Raw genomic sequence first — 6,000 nt, 5'->3', positions numbered from 1 at the left:
GATCATGCGAGGGGTGGCCGGGTGTGGAACCGATGGCTCGTGCGTCGAAGCAATATAGCGGGGCGTTTGCCAGTGTAGTATAGCCATGGAGAAGGAGGGCGAAACGGCGCACAACTGGGGCGCCTGAGCCGACGCCGCCGCGACTGGACTGGACTGGATTGGATTGGAAATCGTTTTCGCAGCAGTAAGCATGATGATAAGCTAATTCACACAACCAGCAAAGCTAAGAATAACCAGCTGAACCTTAGCTCACGCTACGCATATCCTGGCATAGCCGAGCTAAGCCACTGCTAATTTATGGTCCAGCCTGTTCCCTCCGAGGTTGTGTGGGCGCCGTTTCGCGGCGTCCACACCCCCACTGCGCATGCCTGGCCAGGCACCGCTGATGATGATTGTGGCGGGATGCCCCTAGGGATTGGCCAAACAAAGAATCCATCACGAGCTAGCTTCGCGTTAAACCACCTGTCGTCATCTTCCCGTAGGGGAACCCTGAGTAGTATGCGAGGCATTCCTGCTCTCGTCTCCGACACTCCTGTCCTCTCCGGCATTCCTCCTCTCCTCTCCGAAGTTCTTCTCCTCTCCGGGATTGCGCAACGAATGGCAACACCTGCGGCTCCGCACGCGATAATGCGAAGCAGCTTAGGGTTAGAGGCCCGTCAGTAGCCGCTGCATACTCCGCTGGGGGCGCCACTGTAGCTCCGCGGTATAAATAACGCGCGCCCGCGGTCCGCTGCTCTCATTCTCCTCCCGCAACGCCGCGATCGAACTGAAAACTAATGGGAACTTGAGTCGACCCCATGGCTGCTTCGCATACTACTCAGGGCTTTCCTACGGGAGGATGGTGAAATTTTTTTATGCTGCGATATCGTTGCCCACGCGCCTACTGGCACGCCTCCTCATTTCCACACTCCCGTTATCGCTGAACGCAATTCCCGCTGCAGACATGCGCACGCTTCTCGCTGCCGCCGTCGTCGTTGCCGGTTGGCGCTAATGACGTCGTTTCTGTGGGTTCTATAGGAGCACGGCTGAAGCGGGGGACACATGTCCACCCAACGATCCGGATTCCCACGCGACGCGGCAAAAAACTACCACCTCCCCTCGCTGGAACCCCTGTGTAGATGCGACGCATAGGGGGTTCACGTTGCAGCGTTGGACAGCGGAGGAACGGCGCTGGAACGATGGAGTGGAGCGGCGCAGGCACCGCGTTTTATAGCGCGCATAACGGTGAGGGGACGCGCCGGCGACAGTGCGTCTGCTGCGGCTATGACGCAACACAATCCAACACAATCCCCTTTAATCCAATCCAATCCAAATCCAATCCAAGCCAAGCCAATCGAATCCAATCCAATGCCCCTCGCGAGAGAGTGTTCGCTATCGGAGAGGAGAGGGGGTGAGCGGCGGAGAGCGCAGCTGGCGCGGCGAGGAGAAGGGGGGAGGGGCGGACGCCGACGACGACAACGCCGACGACGCCGAATGCAGGGACAAGGCGGGTGAATGAGATGCGGTCGCATCTAATATTTAGCAGATTGGATGCGCGCGGGAGCGGTAGACGCGGCGAGTCATCCGGCAGCCAAACCGGTTTTCGGGGCGGAGACGCGTGCGGGGACGCGTGCTTTTCGCTCATGTGTTCGACCCTTGACGAAAACAGGCGCGGAGTGCGGCAGCTGCGGACGCCTATCGCTTACGTAAAATCGCTCAATGAGCATATGGCGTTAAGAAACAGCTTATATACATCAATTTTCTGATTACACTACCAGTGCCACCCTGCAGTATAAGCACGTTCTACAAACTTTGCTTCTACACTGGACCTCTACACGAAGCCATACCAAAACAAGTGGAAAAAGTAGACGTCCTTTGCGGGTCAGCCTACAAAAATAACGTTGCTTAGACAACAAAAGTAGACCGTGCTGGCAGCCTAATTTTACAACAAAAAGTAGACGGGTTGGCTGTGCCAACCACGGCATATTGTGAGGAAACAGCATGCAAAACTTTTTAGTAACCATTATTCAGTACAGCGCTGCGGATATGTGGTAACTCCAGGAATGTAACATGAGCGGTAGCATCAAGGACGGCACATGACTACCTGTAACAAGGCTCCACTCCCACAAGGCTCTGCCAAATAAAGAAGTTTTTTCTCTCTCTTGGCCAGACTAACGGCGCCTACTGACGGGTGTGCTCCGGAGTTAGGACTTACCGAGGGGACGCAGAACTTTGAAGGGACATTGCACGGGGCAACTTGGCCGCCTGACGCGCAGCAGCTTCAGCCGGCAGAGTTCTCGTAGACATCCTGCGTACTGGTTGCCTGAGTCAGAATCATTAATCTAAAGCGTTACAAGAAAAAAAAACATTACAGTGGAATCTCGTTGATACGATTCGGCATATTACGTTTTTCGGCCTAATACGTTCTTCTTTTTGTTCCCGGCCAACATCACTTAGAAATAATGCATTTTTATGCGCTTATTACGATCACATTTTTCCCTAAAATTGGATAATACGATCGCGAAAGCGGATCTCGATTAACATTTCCAGTAATCTTGCGTTTATTCTTTGGTACACTCGCTCAAACCGCATTCTAGCAAGCCACGTCCTGCAGGTTGCAGAGACAACGAGGGAGTGGGAGCACCGGTTCTGCAGCAAAAAACAAAAAAACAACAACAAAAAACATTCCTGAAATGCGTAGCCGCTTCGTGCAAGGCTGACGATAAGTCGAGGGATGCACCCCGCCATGTAGCAAATCGTGCCATATTCAAGGAAGAAGGCGTGCAATGCTCGCGGCAGGCGCGACTTCCCTTCCCGACTCCTCCCATGGACCATGCTTCCGGCGCAGTGATTTGTTCTCTTTTTGCCATGTTGCTATGCGCGGACGTGTTTCTAAGCTTATGACAACGTCAAAAAAATGCAAGGCGCCAGTGCAAATCGTACGCCAATTTGAAGAGAACCCGAAGAGGAATTGTGCGCGGAATTCGCAAGCGAGCTGGCTTTGCCACTGTCAATGCTCTACACTATTGTCAGTCAGCACGAGTAATTTCTAAAGAAGCTGCAAGTTTTTGGACCTGGTGTAAAACAAACGCGAAGTGCGAAGCATGAGTAAAAGGAAAACATCCTGCTTACACGGCTCAAGGAATTGTTTGAGCGACCGGAGTGAACTTCGACGGGTCAGTCGTACGTATACGCGAAACAGTTGACAACGTCGCATTCAATGCTTTCAAGCACCTGGAGGCTGCCTTCACCGGTCTACGGCACGACGCGGATTGTCGTACAAGGCAGTGTCTGCCGAAGCAACACATACCGGCAACTTTTTTTTTACTGTTTTAGAAGAATTTTCTCCTGAACTTCTGAAAAAGAAGAAAGGTCAGCCCCAATTGAGCAGTTACTCCATGTTGCTCCACAAAAGTGAGTGTATGACGGAGCATGCATATTTTCATTCCTTTTAAAACCTATTTGGATGATATGTTTTATTTCCCGGTTACCGTGAAAAACGTATCAACGAGATTTCACTGTATACGGCCCCTATCCTCCCGACCGGCACCGACAATATCATGCCGAGAGAAGGGCTCAATGAGCCCGTGCATTTAACTCCTAAATGAACCAGGCACGCTGCAGATATTTTGATGCAGTCATGTGGAAAATTTTGCCCTGTTAGTCGTTCATTCTCCCAACTCACGACCCTCACCATCACAACCGATCACCCTAGCGTGGCAGGAGAGGCGGCAATAGCGCCTCTCATCAACGTATCAACGGAGGTTTGATACGCATCAACGGAGGTTTGGCGCATAGGCCAAACCTCCGATTCCTATTCTCAGATTTGAAAAGGGCCGTTCCAAATTATGCCAGACATCAACCCAAACCTTACCTCAGTATCATCAAATACTCCATCCAAGGGCACCTGCTAAGCCCGTAAAACGGATATGGCTCCAAGGGAAACAAAAGAAAGTCACGTGAAAAGTTCAGTGACTCGGTGATGCATGTTGAACCACAGCGCGGACGACAAGACGACAGCGCTCAGCCGCGTGTGCCCTCTTGTGCCTCAAAAGAAAGTGTGTGTGTGCAACAAAAAGAAAGTCATGGATTTTCACTGCAGAGTGATGGTTGGAGACTGGAGTTCTCATTTCAGGACAGCATTGCCTATTGCCACCTGACGAGCCTTGAATCAGTTTCCGCTGAAGCTCTAGGTCCGATCTGGCAAGAGCTGCCACCCACTGCTCTAGGTGGCCTTTTTCTCTCAGTAATTAGAAAATGATGGTAATGATGACGCTCAGAGGAAGGGAAGCGGCACACACCGCAGCCCGAGCTCTTGTCTCCCGGGCCTGTGATGACAGCACTGCAGCCCGTGACTCACGTATACACTGACATCACTGAACATTACCACCTCTCCTGCCGCGAATATATCCCCCTCCTGCACATTCCTATTGGTGTAACGGAGACACTAACGTCACTAAATAAGCCACGCGTAAGAGTACCGCCACTTCGTGCACCCGGAACCGTCTATGGCCATTTTGTTTCTGGCTTGCAGTGTTGCCATCTCTCCTAACGAAACCGCGGCGCGTTGTTATGGCCATAGTGGGACCGGCCGCTCTAGCGTTCGCGCAGCAGAGAGAGAGAGAGAGAGAGAAAGGCGAGGCGGCCAGAAACAAAATGGCTGCGCCCATATGTAAACAAATATCACGTGTTGCCGACCGGGCAATGAAAATCCCGGCGGCACATAACAATAAGAGAAAAGAGTGCCGATACTCTAAAAAACCTTTATTTAGTGACGCTAGAACACTAGGCCTTTGGCGCCAACTACAAAACCGAAGCTCACTTCGTATAGCCATACTTCAATATACCCATCCATCAACACGCTGCCCCACTAGAGAAATGGCCACAGTGCAGCATTACATGCTCATTTAACCCCTTCCCCCTCGTTACCTGCCTCGACGAGTGGGAAGTCGCACAGACTTTGATCTCCAAAAGGAGCTCACTGGGCAGGCAGCTGTTGTAGCTGAAGCACTGCGTACTTTGGCCGCCCCGCTGCGCTCACCGCCTTTGTTTAATGAAGTCGTATACATATATCTATATGTCACTGGATAATGCGAGGACACCCAAGCACTTCTCAGTTTCGAATTTTGCGAAAGCAGTCATGCCATTTGCTTAGCAGGTATGCCGCTAATGTGGCCGCTGTCGTGCTCTGCGCAGGGCCCATTGAGTCGCTGGTGACTGCTGCGCTGCAGGGTGCGGCAGCGGTTCAGTGGAAACTCGTCGCGGCGCGTACTGAAATCACGTGTGCTTTAACCATAATCGTCATAATTTTGTTTTATTTGCGTCTTTTCCTTCTACTTATCACCATGACTCAGGCGTAAACCGTATGGAGAATTTCCTGCGCGTGGAAGAAATCCAGGCTCACGGCAGGCGCACTGACGCAGCCGCGGACATCATCCGCACAGCTCGCGGCGCGACCGGCGGGGACAACGAGGCGTTGGCTGCGGCCGCAAAGTGGCGCCGGTAGCTACAGTTATTTTGTTACCGCTCTCCAAAATGTGATTCAAGGCGCAAGCAAAGTTGCATTGGCGGGAAAGAAGCCGATATGGTGGCTGACAAATGTCACTACCACTGTCGTCATCCGCGGCAGCACGAAAGCGGCCATGGAGTATCGCGACGCTTTCCGTCCGCTTCGCGTTGTAGCAGGGATTTGTCGTCTTGCCGCTTGCTTCGTGATCTCATTCCGTCTTAGCGTTTTAACAGCGCAGCTCTTTAGCAAATGGTAATGTTGTGCATCCGCAATTAAAAATACCGGGGAATTTCCGAGCGCGTGCACGTGAGCGCGGGCGTTGCGGCGACCGCCCGGCAGTTATCAAAACCAATAAAATGCCTAGCGCTCTTGTGTGCATGCCTCGCGACTAGAGTTCCCCTATATAGCTCCAGCAGGGAGCGAAGAGTTGCGCGACCGCCCGCCATCTTGTTATTCGGATTGCTGCGGGAAAGCCGCCCGTCGCGGGCGTTGGAGCCTCGCCGCCATGCTTC

This window comes from Haemaphysalis longicornis, unplaced genomic scaffold, assembly GCF_048455015.1.
Source record: "Haemaphysalis longicornis isolate Haplotype H1 unplaced genomic scaffold, Haemaphysalis longicornis Haplotype H1 scaffold_3, whole genome shotgun sequence".
Taxonomy (NCBI): Eukaryota; Metazoa; Arthropoda; class Arachnida; order Ixodida; family Ixodidae; genus Haemaphysalis; species Haemaphysalis longicornis.
Note: the sequence above shows the minus strand (reverse complement) of the source record.